Source organism: Nomascus leucogenys, chromosome 24 (genome assembly GCF_006542625.1).
Source record: "Nomascus leucogenys isolate Asia chromosome 24, Asia_NLE_v1, whole genome shotgun sequence".
NCBI classification, from domain to species: domain Eukaryota; kingdom Metazoa; phylum Chordata; class Mammalia; order Primates; family Hylobatidae; genus Nomascus; species Nomascus leucogenys.
Window position 1 is genome coordinate 13971234 of NC_044404.1, and position 17736 is coordinate 13988969.

The 17736-nt window shown below is 41.7% G+C and overlaps 1 protein-coding gene and 1 non-coding gene across 4 annotated transcripts in view; one reads left to right on the forward strand and one right to left on the reverse strand.

The window, feature by feature from the left end:
- Positions 1-454: 454 nt before the first annotated feature.
- On the reverse strand, positions 455-579 carry LOC115833118. The gene has a single exon (XR_004028559.1).
- A 4468-nt stretch (positions 580-5047) lies between these two features.
- PRDM2 (PR/SET domain 2) overlaps positions 5048-17736 on the forward strand; it is a 124145-nt gene continuing 111456 nt past the window's right edge. For 2 of the 3 annotated variants that reach the window (XM_030805232.1, XM_030805237.1), the window contains exon 1: positions 5050-5068. The gene's annotated coding sequence lies outside the window, so the exon portion shown is untranslated. Of the gene's footprint in view, positions 5069-17736 lie in introns of all 3 variants that reach the window. The other variant, XM_030805243.1, reaches the window with a different exon arrangement.

A 17736-nucleotide genomic window follows, 5' to 3' on the forward strand; every position in this document is an offset into this window, starting at 1 on the left:
ACATGATTTGCAGTCACAAGAAAAGGGTCTCTTTTTTTTTGTTGTTAAAGGTAAGCGATGTGTTATCTGAACAAAAGGTGAGTTCATTTGATTCAGCTGCACTGGATTCTCTTCCTCTGCCCATGCCTATGATCTTTTAATAGCTGTTCTTGCCTGACAGTCCAGGGACAGGATTTAGAATGGTGGCTTTATGCATCCAATGTTTTCTAATAATTCTGGCAATGAATAAAAAAAAAATGTAAACAAAATCCTTCCCAGCCCCTACCCTGAGTATGTTGGTGGAGGAATGACTAAAGTTAGGCACGTGTAGTAGCATGGTTGTGTGTGACAGTTCCTGGTCTAGCTCTCAGGCTTGTCTGTGTGCATGCATGCTCTGGGGGTGGGGAGGTTGCTTACTAGAGAGCTAAATGGTCTAGGTTCAAAACCCGATTCTATTATTTTTTTTCCATCTTAAATTGTCCTTCTCTTGCCTTGCAGATCTAGTCCTGTTCTCATGACGGCCTTCCTAAGCTGAGAGGGAAGTGGCTGTGTGTCCTGCCAAACTACCCTATTAGCTTGGTTGTATTACTAACAAGGCAAGTTTTTTTTTTTTTTTTTTTTTTTTTTTTTTTTTTTTTTTTGAGACAAAGCCTCGCTCTGTCTCCCAGGCTGGAGTGCAATGGCACGATCTCAGCTCACTGCAACCTCCACCTCCCAGGTTCCAGCACTTCTCCTATCTCAGCCTCCCGAGTAGCTGGGATTACAGGTGTGCGCCACCACTCCTGGCTAATTTTTTTGTATTTTTAGTAGAGACGGGGTTTCACCATGTTGGCCAGGCTAGTCTCCAACTCGTGACCTCAAGTGATCCACCCACCTCGGCCCCCCAAAGTGCCGGGATTATGGGCATAAGCCACTGTGCCCGGCCAAGGCAGGTCCTTGAACCCTTCCTAGCTTCAGTATCCTCAGCTGCAAATGAGGATAGTGCTTATCACACAGGTTATGAGGATGAGTGAGAGAGTGCATGTAAAATACCTAGAATAGAGCCCAGCAGAGAATAAGTATTGTTATCATTCAGGGAATTTGAAGTCCACTTACATTCTCATTGGCAATGTACTGTAAACTCTTGGATCTCAGCTGTAAGATCTGCAATCTTTTTGGAAGCGCTACAGGCATTCCAGCTGCTATGCAGGGCAGGAGTGCTGTGGTTCCTATTATACTAATATGAACAATATACTGTCATTTACATGCATAAGGTGCGGTCTACAACATAGATGTGTTGTAATACATCCACACTGAGAGGTCCATGGAGAAGACTTTTTTCCAATTAAAAATATCTATTTAGCATTTATCGTGTGCCAGACACTCTTCTGGGTAGTGGGATGTTGTGGTGAATGATGATCATGTCTTCCATAATGGTACTGCCGCAGCAAGGTACATAACCGGCCAGAACCGGTACCAGGTGTACCGGGGTAGAGTGGAGTTTCATTAATGTTGTTGACTTGGATAAAGAGTATATTTTTATACTTCCATCTCCATACAGAAACAGCCCGCAATACATTTCACCTTCTCAAAGGGGCAAAAGAGTGATATTTAACATATCACATGGATAATAAGTGCTCATTAAATTGCATTCTTGATGGCTCTCATCTTTTATGGATTACATAAATTATAGATAATTATTTACCCTGAGAAATAGCACAGGTTGAAAAATAGACATATGTTCAAGAAATACACAGATAAAAACCGCACAATGGCTGATTAAGGGTGGGGGGACCTCAGAAACACTGAGGAGACACCCAGCGTGGTAGGCCAAACAATACATTTTACCTTTCAAAGCAGCAAAAGAGTGATATTTAACATATCACATGGATAATAAGTGCTTGTTAAATTATTGTATTCTTGATGGCTCTGATCTTTTTTGGATTAAACAAATTATATTTAATTATTTACCCTGAGAAATAGCAGAGGTTGAAAAATAGACATATGTTCAAGAAATACACAGATAAAAACCACACGATGGCTGATTAAGGGTGGGGGGAGCTCAGAAACACTGAGGAGACACCCAGTGTGGTAGGCTAAATAATGGCCCCATACCTAAGTCCATATCCCTAACGTCCAGAATCTGCAAATGCTACCTCATGTGTAGTCTTGCAGATGTGATTAAGTGAAGGATCTTGAGATGGCCAGATTATCCGGGTGGGTCCTAAATCACATGTATCATTATGAGAGGGAGGCAGAGGGAATTTCACCACATACAGAGGAGAAGATGATATGAAGATGGAGACAGAGATTTGAAGATAGTGGCTTTGAAGATAGACTGATGCAGTCACAAGCCAAGGCATGCTGGCAGCCACCAGAAGCTGGAAAAGGGAAGGAGCAATTTTCTGCTAGAGACTCCAGAGGGAGCCTGGCCCTGCTGCCACCTTAATTTTGGCCTAGCGATACTGATTTTGGACTTCTAGCCTCTAGAGTTGTGACAGAATAAACTTCTGTTGTCAGGGTTGGGATAATTTGTTACAGCAGCCACAGGAAAGTAATATAGCCAGTCACTTTGGATTAATGAATTAATAACCGGAAAGACAAACACTGGCTACTCTGTTAACCAACCATCTAGTATCCATTCTGGTTCACTGTGCCACTTCCGATTTAACGTCCTTTATTTTCCTTTTGCATTCTATTGAATGCCAGGTGGCCCATAGCTTTTCTCTTAAAATGTTGATTTCTATGTCAGTGTTTTGATGGTGGATGGAAGAGTGGGGTCTCCCTATTTTCTTTATAGATACCCCAGATAATTTCGATGCATGGATCCAGTTGTAAGGTATTAATCTAGGTAAGGGATGCAGAAGTCTGATGACTTTGCTCCACAACAGAGAATACTACTTTGATGACAGGCACATGGTATCTCCCAGATCTAGGGTCTCTTTTCCTTGAATAGCGGAAGAAATAAGCAAACCGTTGAGGTGTGATTTCCTTTTTTTCCTTATTTTCTTATGCCCTGTCACTTCTCAAGGCCTTAATAAAATGTACTCTGATGAGGTGATCTTCATTTGTTTACTATAACTGACTAGATCATCAGCTATAGCCTTATTCTTTTTTTTTTTTTTGAGACAGAGTCTCGCTCTGTCACCCAGGCTGGAGAGCAGTGGGGCGATCTCGGCTCACTGCCAGCTCCACCTCCCGGGTTCCCGCCACTCTCCTGCCTCAGCCTCCAGAGTAGCTGGGACTACAGCCACCTGCCACCATGCCCGGCTAACTTTTTGTATTTTTAGTAGAGACGGGGTTTCACCGTGTTAGCCAGGATGGTCTCGATCTCCTGACCTCGTGATCCACCCTCCTCGGCCTCCCAAAGTGCTGGGATTACAGGCGTCAGCCACCGCGCCCGGCCAACACGTTTTCTTAAGATTAAACCTGTTACATAAATGATCGTTCATAATTTTTGGAAGCGCACCTGCCCTTAATATCCTGTTTTTCGACTGGGTGCATTCTGCAGAGGGCCAACGTAGCCATCACATTGGGATTCTTCCTGACTTCATTCTCAGAGGATTACTTTATCTTGAAGTGCTCAAGCCTCCAGGCACCATCTATAACGACAAATCCCAACTTTCCAGCTCATCTCCAGCCTGTGCTTCTCCCCGACTCAACTCATTTTCAACCAAGTGCTAGGCCTCTACCCTTGGATGTGGAAGAGCCATCTCCAGTTCCACCCAGTTCATCTTCACCAGAACATCTATGAGTCGTCGTCTCTGCAGTCCATTTGTTTGCCCGCTTGGGAACAGTAAGCTCCTTAAGGGCAGGGCTACTACCGCGCTCTCAGAGGCGCTGCACTGGAACAGCGCGGGCACAGGGCAGCGTCGGTCACTGCCCCTGGGTACTAGGGCAGCAAATAAACCCAGCAGCTGCGTCTGCCTGCCTGGAGTTGGATCTTTTTGGGCGAGGGTGTACTGGTCCTTCTGACACCAGCGAAGTATAAGGTCTACGTTTATGTATTTGCCAGATATTTAATGACCTCCAACGACAGACATGCCCCCTCAACACCTCCTCCAGTCTTTTTGATTCTTTGAGAACGTTTGAACCACGCAGGATCCTAGCCCTAGGGTGCGGTCGGACCTGCCGCGACGCCAGCCGCCGGGGCTCCTTCCCGAGGCGCCGACATGGGATCCGTGGTGACCTACGAGGGGCGGCTGGGTGGTGGCCACTGGGCGACGGAGCAGGGTCAAGGGCCGGGCTCCGGGATCGTGGGGAGACCGGGGGTCCCGGAGCCCCGCAGCCCCGCAGGCCACTGCCTCGCCGCCCGACGTCACTTCCGACTGGAGCCAAGATGGCGGCGGCGCGGCCGCGGGCGCCGGGGCCGGCGGAACAGCGGCGGTGGCGGCGGCCCTCGGAGCTCTGAGGCGCGGGCGCGGCGGGCGCGGGTAAGGAGCGGCGCGGGTGGGCGGCCTCTGGGCTGGCGCCGGGACGCTGGTCCCTCCCCCCGAGGAGCGCGGCGGCGACGGCGGAGGCGACACGCTGGGGACGAGGCGCCGCAGGGATGGCCGGGCCGGCGGACGCGCCCCCTCAGAGGTCTTGGGCGCGCTAGGGGCCCCGGGACGAGGCGCGGGCCTCCGGGTTGGTGGCCCCGCGGGTGGGTGGCGGCGCCGGGCTCCTCCCTGTCGGCCGTGGGGTCCCCGCGGCGAAGTTCGGGATTCGCTTTGTCGCCGTGAAGAGCCGCGCGCCCCGCGGGGGACGCGTGCGGGCTGCAGGGACTGGCCGGGTGCGGGCGGCGGCGGGGCCACCTGGGACCCCACGTGGGGCCGGGCGCCGTCCCAATTGTCAAGCCGCTGTGCTTTTCTCTTTTGTGTTCCCACTGAGTGTGTCTTGCACATTTGCACTCCTAATTTGTTTTGTGTCTTGCGTCTTTGTGTTTCCCAAATAGTTTTTGTGTGGTTTTAACCTGGAGATTGTCTCCCTCAATGTTCCCATAGACCCACGGGTGTGTGTGCGCGTGTGTGTGTGTTACAGACGTGCAACTCTATGTTATTAATTTTGCTAATAAAGCTATCAATGAACCTCTTTTGATGGTGGCAAGTGAGACATGAAGTAAACCTAACAGGTCAGTGTTATTCCCCAAACCTTCGTGGTTCCTTCGATCCACGCGTGAGCCACCGACCCTCCGGGCTTGTAGAGCTGCGGCAAAGACCCCACAGTTAACCGGGAAGTCCTGATTTCCTTAACTACGCAGCTGAAATTTCCCCTAACAGAAATTTCGTGCTGGCCCCTCACTTTTCTTTTAGTGTTGCATTGAGATTTTGGGTGTATTTGAGACGTGGAACGTCTTTTGCTGAATCCCAGTAGGTCCTTAGATCCCTTTAACCAGACACTAGAACAATCATTTTTACCCCAGAACTCGACTAAAATGTTTAAGTTTTTGTTTACTCCAGGTTTATTAAAAGTGACCGAAACTTTTAACAACAAATGGAACCCTTCAATGATTTCTTTTACAGTGGTACAGACTTCGCCTTGGTTTGATCAGTTGTGTCCAAGTATTAGAAAAATGTAGGCCTTTTTAAAAAAAACATGATAGGAAATTTACATATATTAAGGAGGAGGAACTGAGACACACAGTCATGCGTTCTTTTTTAGTAGGGTTCTGTGTTTTTGAGATGGTCCAAGCTGCCCCATCACTCTAGAGGCTTCCGGACTAACATTTATTGGTCAAATTTTTACACGTAGAATCTTAGTTTAGCCTTGAGATGACCTTGAAAGATCATTTTTATTAAACTCCCTCATTTCGAGCTATGGAAACAAATCAAAATTCATAGTGGAACTAAAACTCATTTACATTTTCTGTGATTCCAGGGCTCTTTTTACTCAACACATCTATTTTGGTTTGATTGAAGTAAGTTAATACATTTTAAGTGCTTAGAAAAGTGCCAGAACGTGATAATACTGCTCAGTAAATGTGTGCTTTTGTTGATTCTGAAGGTGGTTTCTTTAATTGAAAGGTTGGTATGTTCAGGTTTCTTTTTTCCTTATTTTGTGGACAGGGCCTGAAACAGTACAGTTTAAATCTGTAAGAATGTATTAGTTTTGTAAGTACAAAACATAACAAAAGATTCTCACTGTAGAAAATTGGAAAGTAGAGAAAAGCACAAAGAAGAAACAGAAATTGGGCATATCCTTCCCCTCTTCAGATAACCATTGTTAACGTTTGGCAGATCTTCCTGTCTCTCTTGGTGTGGATATGCGTATTTCTTTCCTTATTTTACAATTCATTCACATATATATATATTTACATTTTATACAGGATTGATAATATAGTGTATATATTGTTTGCGACCTGTCTTGCCTTATGATACGGTGAGCATGTATCCATACCACTAACTAGTCAATATTATGTTTAATGGCTATTTAATATGTGGATGGGCCATAAGTTATCAATCAAGTCCATATTGATCTGTAAGGTTTCTCAAGCCTGAGTTTTCTTTTCATTAAGATTTGTTTGAAAGTTTTTTTAAAGTTGTGAGTTTTAAAGTTCTGTAATCTTTTGAGATTACAGTGAAAAATGTAAATTCTGCTTTTTAGCATCTAAATACGCATTTTTCTTGCTGGTGCAGTCTTAAGAAGTAACACTCAATTTCAGCTTCCTTTCTTCCGTTCTCGGCTGTGGCTGTACAGTGATGTACATATATCTGCACATATTCTTTTGATGATTATTTTACGTTAGATGTTTATTTATTCATGGGACTGTTTCTTTAAGCAGCCTGTCTCTTTTCAAGTTCCAAACCTGATTTACAAACCCTTTTTAAGTCCTGTTAAATCATAGACTTTCCAGGATGGAAAGCACCTTAGGTTATTTACTATTTTCATGCCTTCTGAGTAGCTTTTCATGTTATTTTTAATACTCATGCAGAAAAAAAAAACCAAAACAGCAGACTTCTACCAGAAAACTCCATAATGGGGAGTGGAAGAGGAGGAGGTTGATGGTTGGGGGAAAATCGTCAAACTTGCATGACGATGGGTAGCTAAGGGAGTTTCCAGATGATGAAGGACATCACCTGACTGTCCTTACCACAGATAACTGCCGCCCTGTGTCTAGGGCTTCATGCTTTGTGCGCTGATCATCAGCTATGCTGTCACCTATCGTTACAACATTTGGTTAGAGACCTGGGGTGGTGGTCCATCTCTCTATTTTTGGAGCTACAAGTTTCTAGTTAGAGCTGTAAAAACCACCTTCATGGAGTGTCTGAAAGCTGTAGACTCCATTACTGAAAACAATACTTAGCTTCCATTAAAGCAGGGTTTCTCAACCTCTGCACTTACTGACATTTGGGTTAGATAATTCTCTATTGTGGAGGACTATCCTGTACACTGTAGGATGTTTAGCAGCATCCCTGTCCTCTATCAAGGAGATGCCAGTAGCCCCTCCTTCCAGTGTGACAGCCAATAAAATCTCCAGACATTTCCAATAGCACCTGAACCGCTGCAGTGAAGGAAGGTTCATCTAACTGTATGGTTGAATTATTGAAACAGATTATTGAATTTCTTTAAGAACTGTAAGGATAGACTAGATGTTTTACACCTTGAAGCCAAGAAATGGACTTCCAGGTCTGTCCACGTTCCTTTCCACCTTTGGTTTTGTGACCTTATTGAATGGTCAGTTTCAGCACTTTTGCTTCGGCGTCAGTTTTGTGGCATGAGGTAAAGCAATGTGAGGTATCCTGGAGATCATAAAGGAGTTTTCATGACGTGGAATCAGCATTCTTAGTATGCAGATTAAATTATGAAATTTGAATAAATTTGCATACAGTTGATGCGTGGTAAATAATTTAAGCATATAGACCATTATGCTGAACAGCGCAGAAACAACTGTATTCTAGAAAAGCAACTTGGTCCAGCAACCCCTTGAAGATTGATGGTAGAGGCTGTGCTGTAGTTTTCCCGAAACCTGTTTTTTTGAAAACAACCAATTTGATGTTATGCACAGAAACGGTGAATTTGCCCTGAGGCAATAAGGCTTACTTTTGAAGTGCTTACCTAACTTTAACTTAATACATTATAATTTAAAGATAGTTCATTGATCTTTGTGGAAAACATGCAGCATTAATGCAGCTTTCCTCTAGGGGGAAAAGTATAAGTTGCCAAATCCTTATTTGTAATCTTTCTAAGTGTAGATAGTATTGATTGAATTTTTATTGTGGCATACGTAATCTTTAGTCAGAATGTATTGATAAATAAAACATGTGAAAAGAGATGTGCTTTTGGAGCCACATTTGGTAGAGGTGGTTTTCTGAATTACAGAACATCTGTATAATTTCACTGGAATGAATGCATGTGTCGTTTAAATATTCTTTCTTAAATGCCTTTCATTCCCTACCCCCACCTTCCTGAGGCATGAATTAGAGTTATTGTATGTAGTAAATCTGGCTCATTTGGAATGAAATATGCTTACAATATTTTTCTTAGTACTGTATAGTATTTATTCTTAGAGTCTTGGTTCATGTCATGCCTATACTGTGTTTTCATTTATTAGTCCTTTGGAACATGCAATAAAGGAGATTTTACTGAATACTTATTATTTTCCAGCCATTTTGGTGAAAAGAATATTTTGTAGCTCTTGCAATAAATCATACTCTGGGTTTTGCTTTGAAAGAGCTGAATTACTTCTTGGCACAGCTTGTCTGAAATATGTAAAGCTAAGTGCAACTGTTAGTTTGATTATAGGGGGCAGTCTGTCTGGAAATTGGTAAAACCCACACATTTTATATGTGCTTATATGTAGTTCTACTAAGACCTATGTTAAACTCTGGTGGGATAATTCCATGGCACTTTCACATAATTTAAATGATGCCATGTAAGATTCACTAAACCCTTATATACTTCAGTATGAATCCTGCACATTGGCCAAGACCTTGTTAAGAGAATGTAAATTAAATATAAATTGGAGTATCAGTGTAAAAGTGACATTCTAAATGTCCCTCACTCTGTGAGGCTTATTTTTTAGGGACTTTGCTATAATTCTGAAAGACTTAGTTTTACAGTACATCTGAAAGTAGGAGTTTTCAAGAGGATGGCTCTTGGGGTAAATTTAGATTCTCAATTGTGAAGTTCTGTTACCACTTGTTAGACGGCAGGTCAGCTCACCTGCTTGGGGAGATAAATACATGAATGCACTCTCGAGTAATTTAATGGAGCCCTACCTCAATGTACAGAATGACAGTATCACAGATCAAGAATGGAGTACGAGTGATTTTTAGCTGTGGTGGGGGTAGGTAGGTCACTTGTCCCCTGTTGTCTCTTCCTATTTGTAAAGTGAAGACTATGATTAGTCTTTTTCATCGGGATGGTTTGAGATGAATAAAGAATAGGCAGGCAATTTGAGATACTTTAGGTTTTTCAAGAACATTAGTAACATTTTTTTCTTAGATATTTCTGCTAATACAGCGAGTGTTGTGAAATAACATGGCAGTTATTGTTGAGAGAAAAGCCTTCCCAGTTATCTATTGAGTCCTTAGGCATTTTGACCTTCCCTCCACTCTTATAGAACTTGGTGGAAGGGGCCACTATTTTTTCTAGCTCCTTCCATGCCTTTCACAAAGCCACATCCTGCACCGTCTACCCTCCTCTGTGGATATTTTTCCACTTGGCAATTTCCTTTCCTGAGGCACCCACCTGGGACTTCTGAATCTCCATCCCGATGTTGATGGCCTGTTTGTGCTTGGACCTGTTGTTCCGCTTGAGACTGATGTACTTTTCCCGGGAAGGTCGGGCATCTCCTTAGAGTCAGTAAAATGGAGCTCACTGGCCAGGCATGGTGGCTCATGCCTGTAATCCCAGCACTTTGGGAGGCCGAGGCTGGTGGATCACGAGGTCAGGAGTTCGAGACCAGCCTGGCCAACATGGCGAAACCCCATCTCTACTAAAAATGCAAAAATTAGCCAGGTGTGGTGGTGGACACCTGTAATCCCAGCTGCTTGGGAGGCTGAGGCAGAAGAATTGCTTGAACCTGGGAGGCGGAGGTTGCAGTGAGTTGAGATCGCGCCACTGCACTCCAGCCTGGGAGACAGAGCGAGACTCCATCTCAAAAAAAAAAAAAAATGGAGCTCACCACCTTTTACTTAAATATTGTCCCTACTCCTGACTGCTCTGTCTTTAAAATATATTCAAACCACCATTCCTGTTGTCACTCACATTCCAATTTTGGGACTCATCTTTGCCATTTCTTTTTTGCCTCCTGTTCAGTTAGCTAACATTCTGCCCATTCCTTCCCTCTGCAGTGTCAATCATATTTTTTGTTTCAGCTCTTGACTGCAGTTCAAACCCTAATTGCCTGTTCTCTTGGATTCTGAACCGACTTGCCCGGCCCCAGTCTTTCTGGCTGCCCTCTCCTTACCTACTTCCTTATTCTTTTCTGTCAACTTAATCTTCCTAAAATATTCAATTTTTCTTGTCGATGGTGCCCTCTTAGTCCAGAACTCCTGATTGCCCATTCCAGGTGCTAAAGCTGCCTTCCTAATGGACTGCCATGAAACCAGGCTCCTCTTACAGGTGATCATAGGCTCTGCTTCTCAGTCATTCTTCTTCCATCTTTCTCCACAGACTTTTTGGAACAGGGTGTGGAATAGGATAGTAACTCCTCACACGGTATCTGGGAACTCTACCACAAGGTCATGTTTAGATTTAACCTGGAACTCAAGAGCCCCCTAGAACTGCCCATCTGTTCTGTCCTTGCTCTGCACTGATGCTCACTTGAGTTGCACTGTTTTGCAGACTAAAACAGACAAACATCAAAAGACAGTCTTTCATCTTTTTTTTAAATCATAAATGGTTAGGCATTTATTTCTCTTTACCTTGAAACAAGAACTAATGATTTATTTTGAGGAAATTACATTTTTTTTTTCCAAAAAGAAGCTTGTGTGTGTAGTTTAAAGGGCCTCTTAAACTGTAGAATAGTGTACACACTTTGCTCTGCAAACAGTAGGCATTGCCATTATTTTTAAGTGCTTGTGAGAAGTAGTAACATATTTAGAGAGTAAATCCCAAATCTCAAATTATTTAAAATAGAAAAGTCACTTTCTACCAAAATTAAAAAAAAAACTTAATAAAATCTTCGGAGAAGACCTGTAGAATCTTGCAGTAATATGTGTGCCTGACACCATAGCAAAAGAGTTTGAGTTGTCATTTTATCTGTTATGACTTCCAGTTTTGCTTTAGGTTGTTCACCTGTGAATTCAGGAAGCCTCCCCATCATTTATGTGCAGGTTGTATGGAAGATGAGAAGAGCTCCGAGCAGCTCCTTGTAAGATGCTCCTGTTGCTCAGAGAGTCTTCCTGTGAGACGTGAAGACTTTGGTGCCAGGACCACTACCCTGTCTGTGCTGCTGTAGCGTTCTTCCGCTTTTCAGGAAATTCACAAATCTTTTGCAGGATTCCTAGACATCTCTTAATTTTAAAAGTAACATCTGCATTGGCAAATCCAGTGGAAAAACGGTACACAGGGGTCAACTGAGGATTCATTTTGTTTTGGGAATTGTGAAATGAGCTATCATATGGCATCTTGCTTTAGAAATTTTGTCTGAGTTAGAAGCTTGGCATTTGAGTGTTAGTCAAGATTTTGATTTAATTTTCCTTTTATAAGTTAAAGTTTTTATACATCTAATGTAGGGAAAATGTCAGAAAGGAATCTTTCATGGAAACTTCTGTTACTTTAATACTATTTTGCAGGAGGTAATAATGGCCTTGAATCTGAAGCATAGTTCTCATCAGAGAGCAAGGACTGATTGGAAAACTCTTGTATTCTGACCTGCCCCCAGATTTTTACATTTGTATTTCTTGGCAATTAGTCTTAAAAATAAGGAAAGGAAATTAACATTTTAATTCAAGAGTGCTTTGATTGGATGGAGTTACTTCATGCAGGAAAATTCACAATAATTCTTTTTTTTTTTTGTGCCGTTGGAGGGGAGGAATATCCTATAGTGAGAGCTAAGATAATATGTTTTAATTTCTTTAGAGAAACTGGGTAGTTTTAATAAGGGGGTTACAGGGAATTATTGTAGGAACCCTAAACAAACTTGAGATTTGTGATGTAATAAATTACATGTTCAGTGGAATATGACTTAGGTGTATAAATTTAATCAAAAGTATGAGGGAGAGCATATATTAATAGCTGTCAATAACAGCAATCAGTAAAGAATAAATAATCCGCAACTGCCATACATTTACTTCTGAGCTGGCTCATTATTAATGGATGCTTGGAGCAGTAGCTTTTGAAAATTTCCCCTTTAATCTTTTTTTTTTCTTTCCAAGTAAAGGAAGAGATATTCTGACAGGAAAAGAACCCTGGAATGCCACAATCTAAATGCGGATTTATAGTCCTTTCCTAGCATATCAGCAGGTCCCTTATTTGACATTCTGATACGGTGTTATTTAATTGCTCGAGGCCCATTGGAGCCGGAGGGCTGTTGACCTCAGCACTCTATAAACTTAAATATTCCAAACAAAAGCTTGAATCAGTCTCATTTTCTCACTGGAGCTCTGCAGCTCTAAAGCCACTGAGAACAGCAGACCCTTGGTTTTTCTAATCTGTTACATGGAAACTGTGTTATTAGTATCAGATCGTCCCACCTGGAGTAAACTCAATACACTCCACTTCGCTATTTACGTTTCTCTGCTCTATGCATTCGGGGAATCGGGGCCTGTGATAGTTGTCTGTCGTGTTGTAGGCCTCACTGAGGAAACTGATCACTGAAATGGGAGAAATTACTGGTTTATTTGTGAACATTCTATTCTTGTATCTCATATATTTGTAGGTAGGGAAATTGCTGTATGTGATATACTCTGTGTTAACCATTGTCTTTTGGTATTGGGAGAAATCCTTCGGTGGGTGAGAGGCGTGAGTGGTTTCAAGCAGAAGGAATTCATTGCCTCTGGTTCAGCAGCTTGCCACACCTTTCCTGTCTGCGCAGTCTCTCTCCACACACATAGAATCTCCTTAAAGTATCAGGTTTGATTTTTCACTTTATTTAATTTGGTAATATAGTCTGCATTTTAATACCAAGGTTGGGGCTGTATTTTTTAGTACGAAGCTAGATGATTACTCTTGTGAAATCGTATTATTTTAGAAAAGGAAAACTGATGAATTTTCATTTAGCAAATTCCTGGGCAGATTCAATATCTGTGCTTTTGTTTAATCTAACAAGTGGGTACTACATGTTTTCATATTGATATCTAAAGTTTACAGTTTTTTTTTAACCCAAAGTATTTTTGTTGCTATATTAGCAATGGGTTTTTTGGATATGTTTTTAAGGGCCACATAAAAATAGATTCAATGAACAAATTAAATTGAAGTCCTAGATTTAAATGTTTGGTTTAAAGAATTTTCTACAACAAATTTCAACAGATTCTAATTGTGGAGTCTTTCTGAAGAAAAAAAATTTCACAGATTGTAATTTAGGAATTGTGCGTGGTAGTTTTCTGTGACAATGAATACCTTAATAGCATTTTAAAATCAATAAAAACTGTTTTTGAGAAGTTGGCATATTTCAGACATTTTTATTATTTTTCTAGAAGTTTCAGGATTGCAAGAATCTTTTGGTCAGAGTAAGGTCAGTGTTAGACGACACTACAGATCTACTCTGCTAAAAGCCGAATCATCTCTGTATTTGCTACAGTATTTATTTGCCTTGAGAACTACTTTATGTGGTGATTAGCTTTAGAATTTTTTTTTATGTTGGCCATGAACTTTCTAAGACTCCTTTCCCAAAATGTCAACTTTTTTTCTTGTGTCTAGTCCATGTTTTCATTCTGGTCTTTTAAATTTGATAAAAACATATTCTCTTACTTATTTCTGTTTTACTCTTTATCCATAAACTTCCTGAATCATAAAAGTTAAAGTTTTTTCTGATTCTTGATGTCACAATGTAGAATTTTTGTTAACTTAAAATAATTATAAAATAGTATGTGACCTCTATGTGTTTATTGCAAAGTTAATTATTTTCCAGTTACTCCTCCCTCCCTGCCAGAGATCTAAAGTGATCCTAAAGAAAATTGTAAAAAATAATGTCAGTGATTTAGAGGTGAATGTACAAATCAAATATGTATTTTCCCAATTCTGTCCCTTCCCTCACAGACGTAAACTAATCTTAAAAAAAAATCTGTTGCTCCTACTTTGCCTTTCATATAGATTTGTAGATTTTTACAAGTCCCTAAAGGGCAGATATGAAGACAGTTTAAGTGTTACATGTATTACATTAATGCTAGTTTGTGTCTTTGTTTAGATAGACCTGCTTTATTTCAGAGGATTGGTAATAGAGAGTGCTGGGGCTGCAGGGCTGGTATGACCCAGGGAAAGGGCTGTCCCACATGTCTCTAGATTTTTTGGTCAGAAGACAGCAGCTTAACAGTTGTTGAGGTTGTGTTGACACTTTATGGGACTAGTATCTTAGTAATGACTCAAATTATTTTATTGTGGTTATATTGATACGGATCATTAATCATCAAATCATCTTTATGCTATTAATAAATGTTTCTAAGACTGATTTGTCTAGAACTTGAAAGCAATATCTTGAAAAGTTAAGTAAATAGAGATCAAGCTCTTATTTTCTAAGAGTGCATGCTCTTCTAGGACTGATAAATATTAAGGTAGGATAGAAGGAATATGTTAGACTTATTCAAGGGGTGCTGTAGAAATATTCAAGAAGGTTTGATTAGGCATGGAAATGCAGAAAAGAAACTAAGGCATAAGCCAAGGTCAGAGAAATCCTAGGGATTTAAAAATTTTCAGTATCTGCTGTTAGCAAAGCAGAGGCACTTAATTGTTCAGCACTTCAAAAAAGAGCATTTGGCCGGGCACGGTGGCTCACGCCTGTAATCCCAGCACTTTGGGAGGCTGAGGCGGACAGATCACGAGGTCAGGAGATCGAGACCATCCTGGCTAATGCAGTGAAACCCCGTCTCTACTAAAATACAAAAAATAGCTGAGCGTGGTGACGGGCGCCTGTAGTTCCAGCTACTTGGGAGTCTGAGGCAGGATAATGGCCTGAACCCGGGAGGTGAGCCGAGATCGCGCCACTGCACTCCAGCCTGGGTGACAGAGCGAGACTCCGTCTCAAAAAAAAAAAAAAAAAAAAAAAAGAGCATTTGGTAGAATTGTTAAGGTTTCAGTGATACACTTGGAAAGATTTCTCTCTGCCTCTGCACTGCTGGATTGATCATTCCGTTTCTCACATTTGATAAAACCTTGGCCTGGAGATACCATGTATTAGTTAAATGGGTGTGTAAAGACAGGACTGTTGAAGTCAACACTGAATATGAAAGTTATGTAGGATTGCCATGGCACTTCCACGGGGGTTTTGAGCAGTGCTGGAGGAATCTTAAGGAAGTTATCCCAAACATTTTTAGATGCTGTAGTTGCTTTAGAATACATTATTATCCTATTGCAGCTCATCACATGGCTACCACATTCAGAGGTTCTCAGTTGGCAGGGCATTTGAGAATGTGTGTACGTATTTTCGATTGTCACAATGATTGGAAGCACTGCAATGTTAAGTGCCCATAAGGAAAGGGACAGTTTCGCTCAAGGAGCTGGCCAGTCCAAAATGCAGCGTTCCTCTGTTGAGAGACTCCGCCCAGGTCTTACTTCTTTTCCTTTAACACCCCTTGTTTTTGATATAGTTGAATAAAGAATTAAGTTTTAAAAATAACATTTGAGAATTCACTGTCAGATTTACAGTGTTTTTGTTGTTGTACAATATTTTATGTATATAGCTTGACAATTTTGTGAGTCCAAGAGGGAGAGAGGAAAAAATGAGGGTCTGGTTTTTAGCAATTAGGATTTGGAAATAATAGGGAGGAGGCTCTCCCCACACAGATATATAGTGAATCTTTAAGAAAAAGATGTTATGATCTTTCTTTTCTCTGGAAAGAAATAATAAGTGCATTCTCATTTGGACAGAGAGGAAACAGGTAGTGTAGAAACAGAAGATTATTAATTATGTAACAATCTGAATTATATTCTAATCTTTTTTTATTAAGAAAAAGATGATAGCCTGGGCAACAAGGTGAGGCTCCATCTCTACCAAAAAAAAAAAAAAAAAAAAAAAAAAAAATTAGCCAGGCATGGTGGCGTGAGCCTGTAGTCTTAGTTATTTAGGAGGCTGAGGTGGGAGGATCACTTGAGCCCAGGAGTTCGAGGCTGCAGTGAGCTATGATTGTGCCATTGCAGTCCAGCCTGGGTGACAGAGTACTACACTATCTCCAGAAAAAAAAGAAAAACATGAGATTCCTTGAGATAATAAATCAAAGAATACAATGTTTTAAGTACTATTTTAGTTATTCAATATCAGATGTTAGGATGTCTCAGTTGTTTGAATTGTGCCTATGAGCTAGCAATGACAAAAGGTGAGGAAAAGAAAATAAGTGTTAAATAAAGAGGGAAAACATGAAAAACAGATGGTAAGAAGAAGGCAGCATCTCAGAAAACAGCAGCTCCATCCTCCTGTGCCCTCAGGACAAAAACCTCAGTGCCATCCCTGACTTCCTTTCTTTCTTTCATGCCTAAGATCTGAAAGTGCAGCACATCTTGGGTGCTCGAGACCATCATGGCCAACATGGTGAAACTCCGTCTCTACTGAAAATACAAAAATATTGACTGGGTGTGGTGGCACGTGCCTGTAGTACTAGCTACTCAGGAGGCTGAGGCAGGAGAATTGCTTGAACCTGGGAGGTGGAGGCTGCAGTGAGCCAAGATCACACCACTGCACTCTAGCCTGGCGACAGAGCGAGACTCCATCTCAAAAAAAAAAAGAAAAATCAAATCAAATCTATCCATCCATCTGTCCGTCTGTCCGTCCAGGATCCAGTTACTTTTCACATCTCTTCTACTGCCTGAGCCATGCCGCCATTGTCTCTTGGTTAGACTGGGCATCAGCCTCCAACATCACCTCTTCATGCGCCCCTCACCGACTGTGCACCAGCCACACCAGCATCCTGGCTCCCTCTCCGCTTCCCCAGGCTGCAGCCTTGTGAGGCTTCTCACTTTCGTTTCCACCTCCACCTCCATATAACATTTCTCCCCGTACTTTCCTGGTTTGAAGCTCATCCCTTTCCTGGCTTTTATGTTCACCGCTCCTTCTGAGTCCTTCTCTGACCACACTGTTGAATTTGCACACATAGAGGTAGAGACAGAGATTGTAGTAACTATCTACCTCTCCATAACTCTTTATTTTTTTCTAAAGCACTTTCATTTTCTGGCATGCCACATATTTTACTTATGTATTTACTGTGGCTCTCTTCCCCAAAAGGGCAGGGATCTTCCTCCTTTCCACTGCTCAAGGGCAGTGCTTGACACATAGCGGGTGCTCCTGGGGCGGCAGGAGTAAAAAATTGGTGAAATGTAGTTAAGATGCATTAGCAGAAACCAAAATTATGAGACCTTGACCGAATTATCTTAAGCTCTTGTTAATTGAGGGTGCTAGTGCTGTGCTTATTTTGGTGAAGGGGACCTGAGCTGGTTCACTGAAGGCAGCACAGTGCCTGCTAGTCCTTGGAAGAAGCTTCATAAATGATGGTGATGATGATGATACCGACGATTCTTGTGAGAGGGAAAAGGCAAACAAAGGGAAATGGTAAAGCATTATAGTTCTTTCCAACATCTTTTATTAAAACATTTGCATTTTACCGCAGATGTTTTTTGTTCTGTTCCTCAAAGAGAACTCCCCTGAGCTGGTGTTAATAAATCTACCTATAAAAGCTCTGTCAGAGGACATGTGAAACCCCTAACATC